This window comes from Antechinus flavipes, chromosome 4 (genome assembly GCF_016432865.1).
Source record: "Antechinus flavipes isolate AdamAnt ecotype Samford, QLD, Australia chromosome 4, AdamAnt_v2, whole genome shotgun sequence".
In the NCBI taxonomy this organism is placed as follows: Eukaryota; Metazoa; Chordata; class Mammalia; order Dasyuromorphia; family Dasyuridae; genus Antechinus; species Antechinus flavipes.
The window spans coordinates 180949416-180972438 of record NC_067401.1 but is presented as its reverse complement, the minus strand read 5'-3'; the positions used below and the strand labels follow the sequence as shown (position 1 = coordinate 180972438).

At 33.6% G+C, this 23023-nt stretch overlaps 2 pseudogenes; both read right to left on the bottom strand.

Moving 5' to 3' along the window:
* Window positions 1-80: 80 nt before the first annotated feature.
* On the bottom strand, window positions 81-15258 carry LOC127561403 (olfactory receptor 2T5-like; annotated as a pseudogene).
* Window positions 15259-21365: 6107 nt separating this feature from the next.
* LOC127561402 (olfactory receptor 2T29-like) lies at window positions 21366-22290 on the bottom strand (annotated as a pseudogene).
* Window positions 22291-23023: the final 733 nt, after the last annotated feature.

The window sequence follows — 23023 nt, the reverse complement described above, 5'->3', positions numbered from 1 at the left end:
AAATGAACCAATAATAGAAAATAGGAGAATGTGGCATATTTTTAAATATTTAGAGAACATATTCTACTTCTGAAAATTAGCTAAAACCAGTTCTGAATATAACATTTTTTGAAAGGTAACATGACATCTTTATTCCTGAGGCTATAAATGAGAGGGTTCAGAACAGATGTTAGAATAGTTTAGAAAACAGACACCATCATGTCCTTTTCAGAGTATGATAAGAAGCAGGGTGCATGTGGTTATAGATAGTAGTTCCATAGAATAGAATGACTACAATTATGGGAGAAGAACATGTGATTAATGCTTTCCTGTTACCTGCAGCTAAATTCATCTTATAGACCATGAAGAAGTAAGAGCTGGAAATAATTATTACAGGAATGAGAAGCATAAGGACACAGCACAGGTACATGAAAGTCTTATTGAATGAGGTATTTGAACAAGAGAATTTTAACAAGGCAGGGACTTTACAGAAGAAATGCTGGATTTCTATGGATTTACAAAATGGAAAAGTCATGGTGATGGGGTAAGCAAGATGCCATGAATAGAACTCAAGAACCATTGTAAGACATATGCAAACCCTATGGTTCATGCGAATGGGATAATGAAGAGGGTGACAAATGGCCACATACCTGTCATGAGATATGGCTGCCAAAAGGAAGGCTTCTCCCCAAATGGAACATCTGGATCCCACAGTTTGGGGCTGTAATGGCATGAACTCCAATCACCTGATCCAACAGCATCTTGGGCACAGTGACAGAGACATGCATCATGCCCAGAAGGGAAAGCTGATTGATGAAGAGAGTAGGTATTTGCTTTGTTTAAAGAGCCCAACAGGATGAAATCAGTCCTCCAAGTTTGATTTTCCCACCACATTATTGAAACTTGTTATTTCACCTACGGAAGATCAAAAACAATCAAAACAACCAAGGATTTTGTGTTGTGTCCTTTATACATAAATGATAGAACTCATCATCTATCATGAAGGAAAAGAGACACTTTGATTGTTCTGAGAAGATAGAAGTGTATTTTTGTTAGCAGGAAAGATTCTCATCAATCTATGATAAAGATATTCTAACTTTAACTTAAAGATAGATCCATAGAATATTCATATGGAAACATATGGATAGAAAATTCAGCGTCTTGCAATATTTTCAGACTCTAGAATTCTATGGCAGATTATTCTCATATTTAAAGAATATTCAATATGAGCTCTCTATGCCTGACATATATACCCATTTTCTTTTTTATTTTGGTCACTTAAGCATCTCAAATTCAACAACAACAAAAAAAAAATAGCCAGAGGTAGATTTTCTGTAATAAAAATTGGAGATGTTCAAAATTGGAGTTGTGTTTCCTTTCCAAAAATTCCCTAAGAGTGCACACCCTTTGATCCAGCAGTGTTTCTATTGGGCTTATATCCCAAAGAAATACTAAAGAAGGGAAAGGGACCTGTATGTGCCAAAATGTTTGTAGCAGCCCTGTTTGTAGTGGCTAGAAACTGGAAAATGAATGGATGCCCATCAATTGGAGAATGGCTGGGTAAATTGTGGTATATGAACGTTATGGAATACTATTGTTCTGTAAGAAATGACCAGCAGGATGAATACAGAGAGGACTGGCGAGACTTACATGAACTGATGCTAAGTGAAATGAGCAGAACCAGGAGATCATTATACACTTCGATAACGATATTGTATGAGGACATATTTTGATGGAAGTAGATTTCTTTGACAAAGAGACCTAACTGAGTTTCAATTGATAAATGACGGACAGAAACAGCTACACCCAAAGAAAGAACACTGGGAAACTAATGTGAACTATCTGCATTTTTGTTTTTCTTCTTGGGTTATTTATACCTTCTGAATCCAATTCTCCCTGTGCAACAAGAGAACTGTTCGGTTCTGCAAACATATATTATATCTAGGATATACTGCAACATATCCAACATATATAGGACTGCTTGCCATCTAGGGGAAAGGGTGGAGAGAGGGAGGGGAAAAATCGGAACAGAAACGAGTGCAAGGGATAATGTTGTAAAAAAAATTACCCTGGCATGGATTCTGTCAATATAGTTATTATTAAATAAAAATTTTTTTAAAAAAAGATTTTATCCTCTTAATAAACCTAACATGTGCAAGGCAAAAAAAAAAATTCCCTAAGAGAATCATGGATAGTGACATATTTTCAATTTCTCAGTCTCACAATCTTGGTGTTGTCCTAATTCACTTTCACTTCCCTCCATGTTTTATAGCACAGTGTCAAATCTTGTCACTTCTCCTTTCATAACATCTTTTGTATACGATCCATTCTCTTCTCTTTTATGGCCACCATCCAAATTTAAGCCATTATAATTTCTTTTTCTAGATGCAATAGCCTCAAATTGGCCCTCCTACCATTATCATCTTCCTACTCCAAGTTATCCTCATTCAATTGTCAAAGTGATTTTCCTAATATGACCCCCTACTCAGTAACTTCAATGTCTTCTTTCCTCCATGAGCAAATAAAACAAAAAGTCTTCTTTTTAGTCTTTTAAACTCTATAATCTAGCCATTTTCTCCCTTTCCAACTTTCTTACACTTTAAATCCCTTGATACAACTAAATTATCCTGGGTGCTATTCTTCAAACATAGTATTTCACCTCCTTTCTCTGAATGTGGAATATTTTCCTTCCTAACTTCCTATCTCTTCAATTTTTTGGCCTTTCCAGGTTCTCCCTAATTGCTACTGCTTTTGGGTCTGAGCATCTACTCTTCTACTGATACATCTACTGCTTTTTATGCTCAATTACAAGTTGTCTCCTCCATTACAATATGAGCTTGTGGAGAGCAAAAACTTTCTGTTCTTTCTTTGCATTACTAGCATAGCACACTGAGTGACATAGCAAATAAATAATAAATGTGTGTCAAAGTCATTCCCATGGAGAACAGAAATATAGTAAGGAGAGGGGTTCTCACATATGCTAGAGTCTGATAAGGATCTGTTCATTTTGACAACAATCTTTGCACATATATGAATCAAAATCAAAATTTTGGGGAGGGGACTCCATAATCCTAGAAGAAGATCGGCTGAAGAAAGTAAATAAGCTTTTATTTAGCATTATACTCTATTTCTGAAACTATACAACCCATATTACAAAGTGATAGGAAATAAAAATATTTCAGTCAATCATCACAACAGCCTTAAGTATTTCTTAAGTGCGATTAGTATCCCTATTTTATAGTGAAAGAAACTGAGGCAGAAAGTGATTCAGGGGCCTGCCAAGAATCACATATAAATTAAGGTTCTGAAGGCACTTTTGAACATACATCTTCCTGATTCCAGGTCAAGCTCTCTATTACCATACCATCTGCTATGTTAATATTTCTACTCCTCTCAACTCAATTCAAAGAATTCTTCTTCATTCTCTAGACATTTTTTAGCTTTTTCCATGAATGTTCATGATAGACTATGTGCCAAGAATGTATCCTTCCCTACGCAACCATTGTATTTAGTGCCTGAAGGGACCTCTATAATTATCTAATTAAAGTGCTTTATTTTTAAAATTGTCAAATAGTCTAATAAGGATTTGCACATTCAAATCCAAACCTAGACATTTTTGTTTAAAATAGTTCATGGGATTTTGCCATTTCTACATTCAGATGCTTGAGAAAATTAAACTTTGTGCTACTTACTTTGAATACCTTCAATGAAAAAAAAATAGACAGAGGTTGATTTTTCCCTAATGAAAATTGGAGCTGTTCAAAGCTATCCTCAGAAGCCAATGTAGTGATGTTCTTCTGAACTCAAAATGCAGAGTAACAAACAGGCAAATGAATAACGTGGTCCATGGAAAGTAAGAATACATTTGTAAAGTGTACTATGTTCCTTATTCATATGGAAACAGGAATTACAGAAAATCAAAGTAATTTTTAAAAAATAAGAAGATATTAGAAGAATCAATAAAATAAAAGCTAGAATTATCTGATTTCTTTTGAGTTAGAAAGAAATCTGACACGTTAGTGAAAAACTAAGTAATAAAACTGCTGTTAAAAAGGAGAATGTTACTGAAGTCATAAGATGGATAGATTCTGTCCCAACTCCATCTAGGTGTCTGGATGAATGTTACAGTAAGCATAATACATCAAGAAAGTAGCCCTGAGTGAAAGGAAAGAAAGAAGAAATGCATTTAATCCAGAGAGAGAGAGATGTTGCAATATTACATCATCCCCTTCTTGATGATTCATCTTAAACAGGGAAGAATTCTTGAACCCAGATTGATTTAAAAGAACACTGTCTTGGGAATAAGAGGATCAGATGGAGTAAGGCAAAGGTTCAGGCTCTGATTCTACCTGCCTCTGGGATTTGGAGAAAATAATTTCTCTTCTTAGAATCTTGGTCACTTTAACTCAAAAATGAAAGACTGAACTTGATGTCTCTTCCTATTCTAAAATTTTATTTTTTTGTTGTTGTTGTTATCAATTAGGAAGTTTCTGATTTTTGGAAAGCAATGCATTTGAAACAATGCATATAATTGAATTTCTTTTTTAAAAAAATCTTTTATTAATTCATTTATCTTAAAAAAATTTTTTTGACAAACACCAAATTAAACACTTCACAAAGCACATTCCTTGCAAACAACAAAAAATTTCCATCTTGACTTTCCTTGAAATTTTTAGCCCTAATTTTTTTTCATTTTATTGTAGCTTTTTATTGACAAGACGTATGCATAGGTAATTTTTCAACATTGATTCTTGCAAAAACTTCGTTCCAACTTTTCCCTTCATTCCCACTACCCTCTCCTCTAGATGGCAGGAAGTCCCATACATGTTAGCTATGTAAAAGTATATGTTAAATACAACATATGTATACATATGTATATAGTTATCTTGCTCCACAAGAAAAATTGGATTTATGAAGAAGGTAAAAAATAGCCTGAGGAGAAAAAAAATGCAAGCAAACAATAACAGAAAAAGTGGAAATGCTATGTTGTGATTCACACTCATTTCCCAGTGTTCTTTCCCTGGGTGTAGCTGATTCTGGTCATTACTGATCAATTGGAACTGAGTTGGATCCTCTCATTGTTGAACACAGTCACTTCCATCAGAATATAACCTCATATAGTATTGTTGAAGTGTATAATGATCTCCTGGTTCTGCTCATTTCACTTAGCATCAGTTCATGTAAGTCTCTCCAAGCCTCTCTTTATTCATCCTGCTGGTCATATCTTTCAGAACAATAATATTCCATAACATTCATATACCACAATTTACCCAACCATTTTCCAATTGATGGGCATCCATTCAATTTCCAGTTTCTAGCCACTACAAAAAAGGGTTGTCACAAACATCTTGGCACAATCAGATCCCTTTCCCTTCTTTGATATCTCTTTGGGATATAAATCCAATAGTAACACTGCTAGATCAAAGAGTATGCACAGTTTGATAACTTTTGGAGCATAATTCCAAATTGCTCTCCAGAATGGTTGGATCCGTTCACAACTCTATCAACAATGCATCCATGTCCCAGGTTTCCTGCATCCCCCTCCAACATTCATCATTATCTTTTCCTGTCATCTTAGCCAATCTGACAGATGTGTAGTGGAATCTCAGAGTTGTCTTAATTTGCATTTCTCTGATCAACAATGATTTGTAATACCTTTTCATATGAGTAGAAATATTTTCAATTTCATTATCTGAAAATTGTCTGTTCATATCCTTTGACCATTTATCTGTTGGAGAATGGTGTGATTGCTTATAAATTAGAGTCAATTCTCTATGTATTTTGGAAATGAGGCCTTTATCAGAACCTTTAACTGTAAAAATGTTTTCCCAGTTTATTGCTTCCCTTCTAACCTCATTTGCATCAGTTTTGTTTGTACAAAAGCTTTTTAACTTGATATAATCAAAATTTTCTATTTTGTGATCAATAATGATCTCTAGTTCTGTGGTCACAAATTCCTTCCTCCTCCACAAGTCTGAGAGATATCCTATGTTCTTCTAATTTATTTATAATCTTGTTCTTTATGCCAAAATAATGAACCTATTTTGATCTTGGTGTACAGTGTTAAGTGTGGGTTCATGCCTAGTTTCTGCCATATTAATTTCCAGTTTTCCCAGCAGTTTTTGTCAAAAAGTAAATTCTTATCCCCAAAGTTGGGAATTTGGGGTTTGTCAAACACTAGATGATTATAGTTATTGACTATTTTGTCCTGTGAACTATTCCTATTCCACTAATCAACTAATCTATTTCTTAGCCAACACCAAATTTTGGTGACTACTACTTTGTAATACAGTTTTAGATCAGGTACAGCAAGGCTACCTTTATTTGATATTTTTTTCATTAGTTCCCTTGAAATTCTTGATCTTTTGTTCTTCCATATGAATTTTGTTGTTATTTAAATAACATCATTAAAATAGTTTCTTGGGAGTATGATTGGTATAGCACTAAATAAGATTAGTTTGGGGAGTATTGTCATTTTTATATTCACTCGGCCTATCCAAGAGCACTTAATATTTTTCCAATGATTTAAATCTGACTTTATTTGTGTGGAAAGTGTTCTGTAATTTTGCTCATATAATTCCTGACTTTCCTTTGGTAGTTAGTTTCCCAAATGTTTTATGCTATCGACAGTTATTTTGAATGGAATTTCTCTTTGTTTCTCTTGCTGCTGGATTTTGTTGTTGATGTATAAAAATGCTGAGAATTTATGTGGATTTATTTTATATCCTGCAATTTTGCTAACATTGTGGATGATTTCTAATAGTTTTTTTTAGTAGAATCTCTGGGGTTCTCTAGGTATACCATCATATCATCTGCAAAGAGTGATAATTTGATTTCCTCATTGCCTACTCTAATTCCTTTAATCTCTTTCTCTACTCTTATTGCAGAGGCTAGCGTTTCTAATACAATATTGAATAGTAATGGGCAACCTTGTTTCACTCTTGATCTTATTGGGAATGATTCAGTTTATCCCCAGTATATATGATGCTTACTGCATCATATGCAATGATTATTATTATTCAATATTGTATTAGAAACACTAGCCTCTGCAATAAGAGTAGAGAAAGAGATTAAAGGAATTAGAATAGGCAATGAGGAAACCAAACTATCACTTTTTTCAGATGATATGATGGTATACCTAGAGAACCCCAGAGATTCTACTAAAAAGCTATTAGAAAAAATTCATAACTTTAGCAAAGTAGTAGGATACAAAAAAATCCCCATAAATCCTCAGCATTTTTAAACACCACCAACAAAATCCAACAGCAACAGATACAAACAGAAATTCCATTCAAAATAACTGTTGACAGCATAAAATATTTGGGAATCTATCTACCAAAGGAAAGTCAGGAATTATATGAGCAAAATTACAAAAAACTTTCCACACAAATAAAGTCAGACTTAAATAATTGGAAAAATAATAAGTGCTCTTGGATAGGCCGAACGAATATAATAAAGATGACAATACCCCCTAAACTAATCTATTTATTTAGTGCTATACCAATCAGACTTCCAAGAAAATATTTTAATGATCTAGAAAAAATAACAACAAAATTCATATGGAACAATAAAAAGTCGAGAATCTCAAGGGAATTAATGAAAAAAAAAATCAAATGAAGGTGGCCTAGCTGTACTTGATCTAAAATTATATTATAAAGCAGCAGTCATCAAAACCATTTGGTATTGGCTAAGAAATAGATTAGTTGATCAGTGAAATAGGTTAGGTTCACAAGACAGAATAATCAACTATAGCAATCTAGTGTTTGACAAACCCAAAGATCCTAACTTTTGGGATAAGAATTCATTATTTGATAAAAACTACTGGGATAACTGGAAATTAGTATGGCAGAAATTCCACACTTAACACCATATACCAAGATAAGATCAAAATGGGTCCATGATCTAGGCATAAAGAATGAGCTTATAAATAAATTAGAGGAACATAGGATAGTTTATCTCTCAGACTTGTGGAGGAGAAAGAAATTTGTGACCAAAGATGAACTAGAGACCATTACTGATCACAAAATAGAAAATTTTGATATATCAAATTAAAAAGCCTTTGTACAAACAAAACTAATGCAGACAAAATTAGAAGAGAAGCAACAAACTGGGAAAGCATCTTCACAGTTAAAGGTTCTGATAAAGGCCTCATTTCCAAAATATGTAAATATTGACTCTAATTTATAAGAAATCAAGCCATTCTCCGATTGATAAATGGTCAAAGGATATGAACAGACAATTGTCAGATGATGAAATTGAAACTATTTCTACTCTACTCCTATGAAAGAGTGTTCCAAATCACTATTGATCAGAGAAAAGCAAATTAAGACAACTCTGAGATACCACTACACACCTGTCAGATTGGCTAAGATGACAGGAAAAAATAATGATGAATGTTGGAGGGGATGTGGGAAAACTGAGACACTGATGCATTGTTGGTGGAGTTGTGAACAAATCCAACCATTCTGGAGAGCAATCTGGAATTATGCCCCAAAAGTTATCAAACTGTGAATACCCTTTGATCCAGCAGTGTTACTTCTGGGCTTATATCCCAAAGAAATACTAAAGAAGGGAAAGGGACCTGTATGTGCCAAAATGTTTGTGGCAGCCCTGTTTGTAGTGGCTAGAAACTGGAAATTGAGTGGATGCCCATCAATTGGAGAATGGCTGGGTAAATTGTGGTATATGAATGTTATGGAATATTATTGTTCTGTAAGAAATGACCAGCAGGATGAATACAGAGAGGCTTGGAGAGACTTACATGAACTGATGCTAAGTGAAATGAGCAGAACCAGGAGATCATTATACACTTCAACAACGATACTGTATGAGGATGTATGATGGAAGTGGATCTCTTCAATAAAGAGAGCTAATTCAGTTTCAATTGATCAAGGATGGACAGAAGCAACTATACCCAAAGAAAGAAACTGGGAAATGAATATAAACTGCTTGCATTTTTGTTTTTCTTTTAGGGTTATTTTTACTTTCTGAATCCAATTCTCCCTGTGCAACAAGAGAACTGTTCGGTTCTGCACACATATATTGTATCTAGCATATACTGCAACATATTTAACATATATAGGACTGCTTGCCATCTAAGGCAACAGAACAGAAGCGAATGCAAGGGATAATGTTGTAAAAAAAATTATCCTAACATGGGTTCTGTCAATAAAAAGTTATTATTTTTTTTAAAGGGTGGTTGTAAATAAATGCTACTGATGATTTTACCAAAAAGTCCATGTATTCTTATACTCTCAAGTGTTTTTATGAGGAATGGATTTGGATTTTATCAAATGCTTTTTCTGCTTCTAATTGAGATAATCGTGGTTTTTGCTGATCTGTTTATTAATATAGTCAATTATGCTGAGTTTTCCTAATATTGAACCAGCCCTGCATTCCTGGTATAAATGCTACTTGGTCATGGTGTAGTATCCTGGGGATGATTTTCTGTAATCTTTTTGCTAATATTTTATTTAAGAGTTTTGCATTAATATTCATTCATATAGATTGGTCTATAATTTTCTTTCTCTGTTTTCATCCTACCTGGTTTAGGTATCAGTACCATGTCTTTGTCATAGATGGAAATTGGTAGGACTCCTTCAATCCTTATTTTGTCAAATAGTTTATATAGCATTAGAGTTCATTGTTCTTTAAATGCTTGGTAGAATTCACATGTAAATCCATCTGGTCCTGGGGATTTTTTCTTAGGAAGTTGATTAATAACTTGTTCTATTTCCTTTTTTTAAATGGAATTATTTAACCAATTTACTTCTTCCTCTGTTAATCTTGACATTATTCTTCCACTTAATTTAACTTATAAAATTCATTGGCATAAACTTGGTCAAAGTTACTCCTAATTATTGCTCTAATTTCCTCTTCATTAGTGGGAAGTTCTCCCTTTTCATTTTTAAGAATAACAATATGATTTTCCTCTTTTCTCTATTTTATACAAGTAGGCCTCTAGAGATATAAAATTTTTCCTTATTACCACTTTGGCTGTATCCCATACATTTTGGTATGACATCTCATTATTGTCATTCTCTTGGATGAAATTATTGTGTCTATGATTTGCTCTTTCACCCATTCATTCTTTAGGATGAGCTTATTTAGTTCAATTACTTTTTGGTCTATTTTTCCCAATTGAATGTAATTTTCATTGCATCCTGATCTGTAAAGGATGCATTTACTATTTCTGCCTTTCTGCATTTGAATTTGAGGTGTTGATGTCCTAATATATGGTCAATTTTTGTATAGATTCCATGAACTGCTGAGATAGTGTACTCCTTTCTGTCTCCATTTAGTTTTCTCCAAAGATCTATCATATCTAACTTTTCTAGTGTTTTACTTACCTATTCAACTTCTTTTGTGTGTGTGTGTGTGTGTGTGTGTGTGTGTGTGTGTGTGTGTGTGGCTTGATTTATCTAGTTCTGAGAATGCTAGGTTGAGATCTTCCACTATTATAGTTTTGCTGTTCATTTCTTCTTGCAGCTCTCTTAACTTTTCCTTTAAGAATTTAAATGCTACACTGCTTAGGGCATATATGTTTAATATTGATATTCCTTCATCATCTATGGTACTCTTTAGCAAGATGTAGTTTCTGTCCTTATTTCTTTTAATTAGATCAATTTTTGCTTTTACTTGATCTGCAATCAAGATGGCTACCCTTGCTTTTTTTACTTCACCTGAAGCATAGTAGATTCTGCTCCAGCCTTTTACTTTTACTCTGTATGTATCGCCCTGCTTCAAGTGTGTTTCTTGTAAACAACATATTGTAGGATTCTTACTTTTAATTCAGTCTGCTACCTGCCTCCGCTTTATGGGGAAGTTTACCCCATTCACATTTATGGTTAAGATTACCAATTCTGTATTTCCTGCCCTCTTGTTAACCCTAGATTATGCTTTTTTTCCTTTTCTTTCCCCCTTTCCCCTCTCCCTAGTATTAAATGTGTAAACACCACTTGCTTTGCACAAAAATCCCTCTTTAGGATCCCTCCCCCCACTTTAGAATCCCTCCCCTTTTCTTAGACCTTTCCCTTACCATTTCTGTATTCTCTTCTATTTAGCCTACCACTTCACTTTTTGCTTTTCCCTTCCCACTTTTCAATGAGGTGGGAGAAGTTTCTCTTAAATCGAATATGTCTACTATTTTCTCTTTGAGCCCATTCTGATGAGAATAAGATTCACATTATGTTCACCACCACCCCTTCTTTCCCTCAGATATAATAGATTTCCTTTGCCTCTTTGTGAGATGTAGTACCTCCACGTTTCCCTTTTTCTGGTACAATTTCCTTTCCACCCATAGCTTCTTTTTTATATTATAACAGTTAAACCAAATTATACATGTATTTATATTATTTTTTTCTAGTTGCTTGTAGTAATTTTTCTTTGGTCTGATAGTTCTGGAATTTAGCCACAATATTTCTTGGAGTTTTGATTTGGGGATTTCTTTCAGTAGGTGATCAATGAATTCTTTCAGTGTCTATTTTGCCTTCTATTTCTATAACATCTGGGCAGTTCTCTTTGATGATTTCCTGAAAAATAGTGTCTGGGCTCTTTTTTCATCATGATTTTTAGGGAGCCCAACAATCCTTAGAATATCTCTCCTAGATCTATTTTCTAGGTCTGTTGTTTTCCCAACTAGGTATTTAATATTTTTCCTTTTTTTTCTCTTTTTTTGGTTTTGCTTGATGGATTTTTTTTGGTATCTCCTCAAGTCATTCATTTCCATTTGTTCAATTCTGATTTTTAATGAATTATTTTCTTCATTTACTTTTTAAAATTTCTTTTTGTAACTGTCCAATTGAGTTTTTAAATGAGTTGTTTTGTTCCATGGAAATTTTTTCCATTTTGCCAATTTTATTTTTTTAGAGAGATATTTTCTTTTTCCAGTTCACTAATTCTATTTTTCAGGGAATTGATTTCTTTATCCACTCTATCTTTTAATGAGTAAAATTACTTATCCAGACCCTCTTGCCAAACTTCCCTTTCCTTTCCCCATTTTTCTTCTAGCTCTCTTTTAAGAGTCTTTTTAATTTCTTCTATGAGAGCCTTGTGTGATGTGGACCATGTTATATCACCATTTGGGACTTCATCTGGAGATAATCTGCTTTTAGTCTCCTCAGGGTTTGAAGTCTGCTCTCTTTCAGTATAGAAGTACCACTTTGCCTTTTTACTCATTTTGACAAAAAAAAAAAAAAACAAAAACAAAAAACAAAACTGCACTCTCCTTTGGAGCGATGTGGTGCCAAGCTTCCTCTACAGACAATAGGAAGTAGCAGTGAAGCAGTAGTGGGACAGCAATGGCTGTGCTGGGATTAGCGTCTGCACTGGGATCAGTGGTTGCATGTTGAGATTCTGCTGAGTCCCTCCCAGGGCTGGGTGAGTGTGGCCAGGCCCAGAGAGACTCTAAACTTGGGGTTATAATCTTTATTCCCTGTGTTTATAGTTTTTTTGCTGATCTACTGGCTTGCTGCCAAGACAAAGTACCCAACACTGTGGTAAAATTCTCCCTGCAAATTTTCTGCTGGCTGAGACCACTCCTCCACCCTCCTCAGGTCTGCTCAGTGTAAGCTGCCTTTTGTGTTCTACTGCCAACTTGTCCTAATTTTTAAGAAAATTGTTATTAAAATTTTTAATTCAATTTAAAAAATTTAAATTTATTTCTTTTGATATTTCTACATAAGTTCACACCATATAATTCTAATTCCTTTTCAATGTGACAGTACTTTAACTGTTTGAAGATAGTTAATCATGTGTTTATAGTTATCATGTGTTTCTTCCTTGCTCCTCTCCCTTCTCTTTACTAGACTAAATATTCCAACTTCTTCAACCAGTCTTGAAATGGCACAAACATTTCTATGTTCCATTTCTTCCTTTCTTTTACAGCAGATTGTCCAATATATTATCCACACTCTCTCACTTATCTTCAATCCCTTTCTGTCAATTGGATGCTTCTTTGCTATTTACAAACATTCCTGTGTCTCTCCCATTTTCAAATAAAAAGAGGAGAAAAAAGAAAAGAAAAAAGCCATTACTTAATCTATCTCCATTATCTATAGTCCTTTATCTCTCTTCCCCTTCTTGGCTAACCAGTTTCAGAATGATGTCTATAATTGCTTTTTACACTTACTTTCCTCTCATTCTCTTCTTAAGTCTTTGTAATCTGGCTTGTACAATAATAAGGTCAACACAATAGTTCTGTAGATGTTCTGTTTACCTCATTGTTGTATGTCTGTAACTTAGCCAGTTCATCAGTGCCATGCCAGGAAGTTGAATAACTTTCATTTTATTGTCTTTAGGAAGATTCTGGAAGTAATTTGGCAGGATAAAGTGATGGATTTTGAAGTCCTTTCTTGAGTTAAACTGACAAATGCACAAATTCTGCTGCAGAGAGTACAACCCTGCACAGGTCATATTATTTGATGGTCAAACACACTTTTGCCTAAAACACTATTTTGTTGAGAACACAAGCAAGGAAAGCAATCACATGATAGTCAGAAGAAGTGATATAATGACATTATGAAGGTCTCTCTGAAGAACTTTGGAACTGATTGCATGACCTAGGAGATGCTGGCAAAAGACCATTCAGCATTGCATGCCTACATCAAAGAAGGCATTGTGTTCTATAAGAAAAACAGTATTCAGATGACTATTTGTGCCTATATTATGGTAGAGCATCCTAAGTTCATATTGGTCTGATCAGCCAATTGGACACATTGGAATTTGACTAATGCAGGGATGTCATTTTGATTTTCTTAAAGAATGAAATGCAACACCTAAACCAATAATCTGGCTATTGATCTCATTACTCACCTGAAATCTCTTCCTCCAAAGTTATAATGTCTCTTAGTCCCTAAATATAATTATATCTCTTTTTTTAAAATAACTTTTTATTGACAGAACCCATGCCAGGATAATTTTTTTACAACATTATCCCTTGCACTCACTTCTGTTATGATTTTTCCCCTCCCTCCCTCCACCCTAGACTCCTAGGGGAGTCCCTAGATGGCAAGTAGTCCTTTACATGTTAGATTAAATCTAATTATCTCATTCTTCTTGACCACCAAGATCTTTAAAACTTTAATTCGTTTCTTCCCTTTTAAATTCTGTTTTTTCTAGATTTTAATGCCACTGTTTTTTTCTGATTCTCCTATTTGTCTGATTGTCATTTATCATATTTTTTGCTAGATAGTTATTCAGGGTTAGCCTGCTAAATGACTCTACTGTAGATTCTTTTCTCTTAATACTTTGTTATTTTTCTGGGTGAGCTCAATTGTTCAGATACAATTAGTTGTGATTTCTTTGAAGAAAATCTCAGATCCTTTTCCCTCTCAGTAGATGAATATAATCAAAAATAACAAAGAAAGAAGTTGAACAGATAAGAATTTTGGAAGTTAGATAGGATTGACTTCTGGAGAAAATTGAATGGTGATAGAAAGGAATTTATCTTATTTTTTTAAGTTGATACTTATTTCACTTACACAAAAACTGACTATATGTTACAGCATGAAAACTTCACACCCAAAGGCAGAAAAGAAAAAGTATTAAATGTATTTTTAATATTATAATGGAATAAAAATTAACTTTAATAAAGGGCCATGGAAACATAAAATTTAAATTATATTGTAAAATGGTAACCATCAAAACTACTTGGTTTTCTCTAAGAAGTAAAGTAGTATATCAGTGAATAAAAAGAAAAGTTTTGATTATATTAAATTAAAAGGCTTTTGAACAAACAAAACCAGTGCAACTACTTGTTTTTAAGTAGAAAGCTAAGAAACTGTAGTTAGAGAAATATATTTAATAAAGATCTTATTTCAAAAATATATAGATAACTGAATTTAATTTTTAAGAATATAAATCATTCTAAGACTTCTGTAACCAAGATGTCAGAATAAGCAGTAAATCACCATGACTTATTAATATTCATCTCCAAACAGATGTAAAATAGCACCGTAAAACACATCCTAGAATAGCAAAACCTGCAAAAAGATGGTGAAGCAATCTTTTAATCCAGGAAACTCAGAAAATCATCAAGAAAATTCTGTCACAGTCAGGTTATAAAGGAGAACAGTCCAGCACAGGAAGTATCCCAGAAAGCCAGGAACAAGTCCCTACTACAACAAATTAGCAGGAAAGTTTAGTCCCATGGTGATAGAAAAGCAAACATCAATACCAAAACCCCAGAAAACCTCAAGTTTAGCCAGGGGAATGGCAGACTCCTCTGAGAACTACCACATGCTTTAATTTACAGGTATCCTCCAGAGGCAAGATCTCCATGATTTAATACAGGCACTAATGCTTTGGGTTCTTAAGCAAGAAGACAGCCTTTTGCCCCAGACTGCCATCATTCAGCATAGCCCCAAACAGGCAGATATCCTACAGAGACTAGACCTCCATATACTTCAGTTCAGGTCTGAGGAAATGCAGAAACTCAATACATGCTAGACACCACCATTAAGACCCCAGCTCATCTGGGTAAGCTGCCAGACCCTTATAGTCTCCAACAGTGTCAGCCATCTCCTAACTCACCCACTCAGTGCAGTATCAGATAGGAGTGACCCCCCAAGATCTTCAGAGTAACATCAGTGCATCACCAGATAAAAACGCAGTGTTTTCAGCCACTTTGCAAAAAAGTCTAAAATAGGGTCCCTTTTACCCAGGAATCAGAAACTAAAATTTTTTTTAAAAGAGAGAAGGGGGAAAGAGAGACAGAGAGAAGCAGAGAGATAGTGAGGGAAGGGAAAAGAGACAGAGAGAGAACAAGTTCAGAAAAAAACAACAAAATAAGAATGTGATCATAGAAAGTTATCATGGTGACAGGGAAAGCCAAGGAACAAAATACAATGTCATAACAACTATGGGCAAAATGCCAAGAAAAATACTGAAGTGGTTTCAAGCTCAGGAAGAACTCATATATTGTATACGAGGAAGATTCTGGGAAAATGGGAGAACAGAGCAGAAAATTTCAAGTTCTACAGATTTCCCTCACAAACAAAATAAAATTATGCTTCAGAGTGAATGTAGATCAGTGAAAAAAACAAGACTTGGGAGAGACTAGGGGTGCAGAGAAGACATGAAGAAAGACCTCAGGATGGAGTTTAAGCACTGTGAAATGTCTAGCTTTGCTAGAACAGCAAGAAGGGAGCCTTAGAGCTAACTGGTTTCAGAGGCAGCCTCAGCCCAAATTACAGAAACTCTCACCTCCAGGACAATGTGGAGAGCTGGAGGTTAGAGGAGACTCTGAGTTTAGAAATATTGAGAGAATCTCTGCTAATTAATAACACCAGACCCAGCTCTATTGCTGAGACATGATCTTGAACAAGAAAAAACCAGCCCTGGAAGAAACCAGTGTCCTGAGTGCAGAAGCATTGGGGGAGGGAAGCTGCTGAATGCAGGTACTTACAGGCAAATGGAATTCTTGGTTTCAGGTTCACAGGCCAGAGGGGGAACTGTACATTACCCTAATTATTTGAAAAAAAAAAAAATGAGCAGGCAAAGGAGAAAGAACCCAAACACTCTAGTAACAATTAGATAGGCAATATAAGGATTAATCTTCAGAGGAAGACATTGAATTAAAAAAAAAAAAAAAAAAAAGATCCTTTTAATCCAAAGAGTAATGTTAAATGTCTACCTACCTAGAAAAAATTTATAGAAGAATTCAAAAAAGATCTGAAAATGAAATGAGAGAGATTTAGTAAAAAGTAAAAATAAAACCAATCCAAGAAAAAAAAAGGGGGGGGACATTATGGGAAAAAAAAAACCAACCAACTAGAAAAGGATATCTAGAATCTCATAGAAGAAAAAATTCATTGAAAAATAGAATTGAGCAAAAGTAAGTTTGTGAATATGTAACAGACCAAAAAATAAAAAAACAAAATAGAAGATGAAAAAATAGAAGAGAATGTGAAACATCTTGTAAGAAAAACAATAGATCTGAGGAACAAATCAAGACGACAGCTTATATAAATAACTAGACTACCTGAAAGCTATGACCAAAACAAAAACCTTGACACAAGATACAAGAAATAATTTTTAAAACTGTCCTGAAGGATAGAAGAAGAAAAAGTAGAAATAATAATTTAAAAAAAAAAAATTCTCTGATTAGCAGCTCAAAAAACATCTTACAAAGAAAATATGTAGGAACATCATCACTAAATTTCAAAATTTCAAAAAACCTAGATCAAAAAGAAAATTTTACAAGCAACAGCAACAAAACTCAAATATGCTGGTAGACTTATACAGGATTTATCAGCAACTACAATAAGAAATCGCAAGTCCTGGAATACTTTATTGCAACAATTAAAATATTTAGTGTTGTGACCAAAAATATGTTCAATAAAATTAATTATAATTTGAATGAAAAAAATGGATATTCAGTGAATCCTCAGATTTTTTAGTATTTTGTTTCAAAGAAATCTGACCTCAATAGAAAATTTAACATGTAAGAGCCAACGTCAAAGATTAATTTCAAGGGACTCATTATGGACAAACTATTTGTGTTTTATACATGGAAAATATAAACCATATGTCTAAAATTGACATTGGTAATTGTGTAATCCAAAAGAGTGGGGTAGAGCTGAGTATGATGTGATTCTTAAAAAGGAAAACTATCTTGGAAAAAAGTTAAAATAGTAATTATACTATACAAATGAAGTATGAAAGCAAGAATTACACAGGGACTAGATGAGGGAGGAGGACTGGTAGTTCTGAAAACCTTTTCAGGAATGGGTCAAAAAAGGATGTGTGTGTGTGTGTGTGTGTGTGTGTGTGTAGCCTTCTTATATAGTCAGAAGGGTATAGCACTCTGAAATCTAGAAAGAAATAAGGGGGGAAGGACATAGGTTAACAGCAGTGGGAAAAGGTGTGTAGATTAATGAGAATGGGATAAAGAGGGAGAGAAAAAGAGGGGGAAGAAAATAAGGGAGTAATCCATGGAAATGGAAGTAGCAAGGTTAAGTAATTTCAAGGCCAGTTGAGGGGTAGGAATTAAATAGAAGAGTTGGCAGTGATAAACAAAGAACATACATAAACACAATAATAATGATCAGGAGGAGAATATATTAGGAAAAAAGTATGGGTAGTATCATTGATCACAAGGTCAAAATTTAAAAATAATGAAAGAAATCTATATTATATATCATCCATATTACAATTATTTTATATGTGTGAAAATATATATGGATATGCATATATGTGCATATGTATGTACATACATATATGTATGTTTTTTTAATATATCAGTGTTTAAATGTAGCCTGCTTGGATGAAGTGGAGTGAGAGAGGCAAGGAAAGGGAGGGAAAATAAACTAAAAAGTGCACAGCCCAGAACAAAAGAAAGCTTATAAAGAAGCAAAAAAAGATGGATAGTTATAATTAAAATGTCTTCTATTGTTATATATACTTTCTTGAAATTATGCATTTTGACTTCTCCGTGTTATTCTGCTGGGCATATGGCAATGTTCTTTTTTCTGTCATTCTTTTTCTATTTTGTTTTTTTTAATTTACATATAAGTTTTAAATAAATAAATGCATCTTTTTAAAAAAGAAAAAAATTTAAAACAAGATGAAAAATAAGATTACAGTCATTAGATTTGGCAATTAAGTGATCACTAGTAATTAGAAGACAAGTAGAAATTTGAGAGGAAAATGTTTGCAGTAAATTTCTCAAATTAAAAAAAATTTCATAGATAAAAAAAATGAACAATTACATATATTAAAATAATCTGTGTAATTTAAAGGCAAATGAAGAGTTAAGTAAGGAATTTCCATTGCCACACTCAGATTGTTTTTCATTCACTTAACAACTACCAACTAATATGGGTGTCAAGGGAAATTTTCAGAGCCTAAAAATAAAAGCAGAGTCAAACAACTTGTTTATTACTGTGAAATTTATTGAAAGACATGACAGTTGAACAGATCTTAGGGTAAAAGAGAAGGTAACTATCACTGATGTCTCTTGTAGTCTTTGGTGAGCATTAATTTCCCTTTCTCCTAAGATATTCAACTGCAGAAGCCAGGCAGCCATGAAAATTCTCTTTGTGGCAGAACTTCTTCACTATGGTTGTGTTCTGAAAAGAATTGCTCTTATTTAGAGGAAGGCCATGCTTCTTAAATTGCTTATCAGCCAATACACTTCATTATTTTAGACCTGAAGATTTGTGACACACTATGATTAACCTCATGAACAAATTCATGACTAGTCTTCTGAAGAGCTCAGTCTTGACATATTTTCAACAGAGCACTTATAGGTTGGTGACATTTATATCAATAGGAAAGCTATATGAGGCAGCCTCAAATTATTATTGTATCTCTGTGTGCACAGGCTGCACATTTCAAATATTAAGTTTATCTTGACAATGGTTATGAAATAAGTTACTATTATCTTATCTTATTTTTAGGAAAGGAAAAAGCCTAAAAGGTTACAATAATTAGATAATAGTACTCATGAATAAAAAAAAAAAGTTATGAATTCAACATGAAAACAATATATACACTTAAGTGTTTAATTTACTAAATAATTTCCTTTGAAAATCCTGGAGAACAACAAACAAGTAGCATAGATACTACCCAGCATCATGCACAGTATTCAGATCTACTAGATCTAAGATCCCTAATACTCCACCTTAAGGTATTAGAAAGGATCCTCAAGATTGTATATTCTGAACCTCCAAGATCCAGAGGAACCAGTAAAGGTGGAAGTCAGCAAAAAATAAGATAGAGAGCAAACAAGTTATACCACTTCACGCAAGAACCAATTAAGAGGGTCCCTGAAACTTGCAGAAAACACAAATTCAGAAATTTTTTTTGTATTTAGATAGATGAGTAAATAAAACACCATTCTGTATCAAAAGGTATCACAAATCCAATTTTATAGCTTTTGCAAGCAGAGAGTCAAAAAGAAAAAAATTGTATTTCCTATAGGAACTACTAAATATCTAGAGAAATTAAGCAAAAGCTAGAAAGTAAAATCAAAGATGTTGTGTAAATAATCTGAATGAGAAGTAGTTTAGGGAGGAAGTGACAGACTGCCTAAGAACAAAAGTGCCTGACAATTAAAATTAATTAAGCAGAAATCAATGATTCCTTGAATGACATAAAATGTTAGAATTAATCAAAAGACTAAAAAAAGAAAAAAATATAACTAATATCAAAAGACTATTATCAAAAAGATAACTTGGGAATCATTAAGATTCTAAAAATTATTTTTAAAAAGTCTAGAATATATTTTTAAGAAATTGTATATGAAAATTATCCAAAAATAAAAAGTATCAATAAAAAATAGTACAATACCTGATAACTTCTACTAAAAAGCAACTAGGATCTTGAAATACAATGAATCAAATAGTGAAAGAGATATGCTTCTAAAAAGGAGAAAATTACCTTCCTATTGATTTTCCAGTAGAAAAGTATAGACCTTTAATGGAACCAAGACTTTTCAAGCATCTCTGATGAAAAAATTACTAGTAAGTTGGAAAGGAGTCAAGTGAAACCTAAAAAGGTGATTTGAGTGATTAGGAGCTATAATTTGGTGATGGAGGAAGATACAGAAATAAGCATACATTTAAAATTGTAGTCTTCCCCAAAAAATCCTCTCTTCTGAGGGTTATGAGGGGTAAAAGAGAAAGTAAAAAGAATACACTAAGAGTTTTTACCCTATTACAAGAATGAGAATCATAAGGATGCAGCATAGATACTTGACAATCTCCTAAGAGAAATCTCCTAGATAAGAAAATTTCAATTAATCAGGGTCCACCTAAGGGAAGTGATTAATCTCTTGGATTTAAAAGAATTTAAAGGTCATAGTAATTGATATGACCATGAATACTTCATTATTAACTCTAATAAACTCTTATTTCAGCCTGTCAGTTCTTTCTTTAATTCAATTTGTTTTCCTAATAATAAATTTTTTTTCAAAGGCTTTGCCAATATATTAGAAACTGCTAACCATCCAACTTCCATGAAAAATCATATGTATAGTGCCATACATACAGGAAATGAAGTGAGTTGAGTAAAAGCAACTTTGATAAATCCATGCTTGTCCCAGTTATTTTTTTAGTTTATAAGCAATGGACAGAAAAGTAAATTAAGTCTCTGATACCTTCAGTAATTTTCCAAGGTAACCTAGTTAGCAAACCGTGGGTAGAGAACCCAAATTCTAATATTGTGAATGAAATGTCAATGATTTTTATACTAAACAAGAAAAATATTAACCCAAAAAGTTTCAAAAAGTCTCCAGGAATGAAAATTAATTTAGAAGGACAGGAGAAGGAGAAAATACCCATTTGCTACTAGGCAAAAGAAATCAAATGAACCAATCAATAATAGATAATAGAATAATATGGGATGTTTGTATTTGGAAACCACATTCTATTTCTGAAAATTAGCTAAAACCGGCTCTGAATTTTTTTTAAAGCTGCTGTGACATCTTTATTCCTGAGGCTATAAATGAGAGGATTTAGTACAGGTGTTAGAATAGTGTAAAATACAAAAGTCATCATGTCCTTTTCAGTAGTATGAAAAGAAACAGGGAGCGTATAGGTATAGACAGCAACTCCATAAAACAGAATGACAATAGTTATATGAGAGGAACATTACTGATGCTTTCCTACAACTTGTAGCTGAATTCATTTTAAAGATTGTAAGGAGTATAAGGAAGTAAGAACTTGAAATAATTATTATAGGAATGAAGAGCATAAGGACACAGCATAGGTACATGACAGTCTCACAGAGTGAGGTATTTGAACAGGAAAGTTTCAACAAGGCAGGGACCTCACAGAAGAAGTGATGGATCTCTCTGGATTTAAAAAATGGAAAAGTCATGGTGATGGGGGTAAGCATGAAACCATCAATAGAGCCCAGGAATCAATAGACAGTTGCAAGAAATATGCAAACTCTGTGACTCATGCGGATGGGATAGCAAAGAAAATAACAAATAGCCATATACCTGTCATAAGACATGGTTGCCAAAAGAAAGAATTCTGCTCCCACAAGTGTTAAATAAAGGAACACCTAGATCCCACTGCTTGGGAATGAGATATTATGAACTCCAATCACTTGATCCATCTTAGGCATCTTGGGCACAGTGACAGAGATATACATCACCTCCATGAGGGAAAGCTGACTGATGAAAAAGTACATGGGTTTGTGGAGGTGACAATCACTTTGAATCAAAAGGATCAAAGTAGCATTCCCAGTCAGAGCTACTAAGAAAATAAATATTAGTGAATAGAAGAGAGTCGGGTATTTGCTTTGGTTAAAAAGCCCCAGCAAGATGAAATCAGTCCCCATAGTTTGATTCTCAAACCACATTGTTGGCTTCTTGTCATGTCACCCAGGGAAAATCAAAAACAATCAAAACAACGAAGTATTTTATGTTGTGTCATCTATACATAAATGGTAGAATTTCTGATCATCTACTACTCAAGAAAAGAGGTACAGAGATGTATTTTTGCTAATGGGTAATTCTCATCAATCTATAAAAAAGATAGTCTAATTTGAAGCCAAGATAGAGCTATTTGGATAGAAAATTTATCATCTTGAGTCATTTTCAAGTATGGGGATTCTGCCAGATTTTTCTTACATAAAAGACTGTTCAAGATGAGCTCTGTAACAAGATTAGAAGGGAAACAATAAACTGGGGAAACATTTTTACAATCAAAGGTTCTGATAAAGGCCTCATTTCCAAAATATATAGAGAATTGACTCTAATTTATAAGAAATCAAACCATTCTCCAATTGATAAATGGTCAAAGGATATGAACAGACAATTCTCAGATGAAGAAATTGAAACTATTTATAGACATATGAAAATATGCTCCAAATCATTATTAATCAGAGAAATGCAAATTAAGACAACTCTGAGATACCACTACATACCTGTCAGATTGGCTAGAGTGACAGAGAAAGATAATGTGGAATGCTGGAGGGGATGTGGGAAAACAGGGACACTGATACATTGTTGGTGGAATTGTGAACACATCCAGCCATTTTGGAGAGTAATTTAGAACTATGCTCAAAAAGTTATCAAACTGTGCATCCAGCA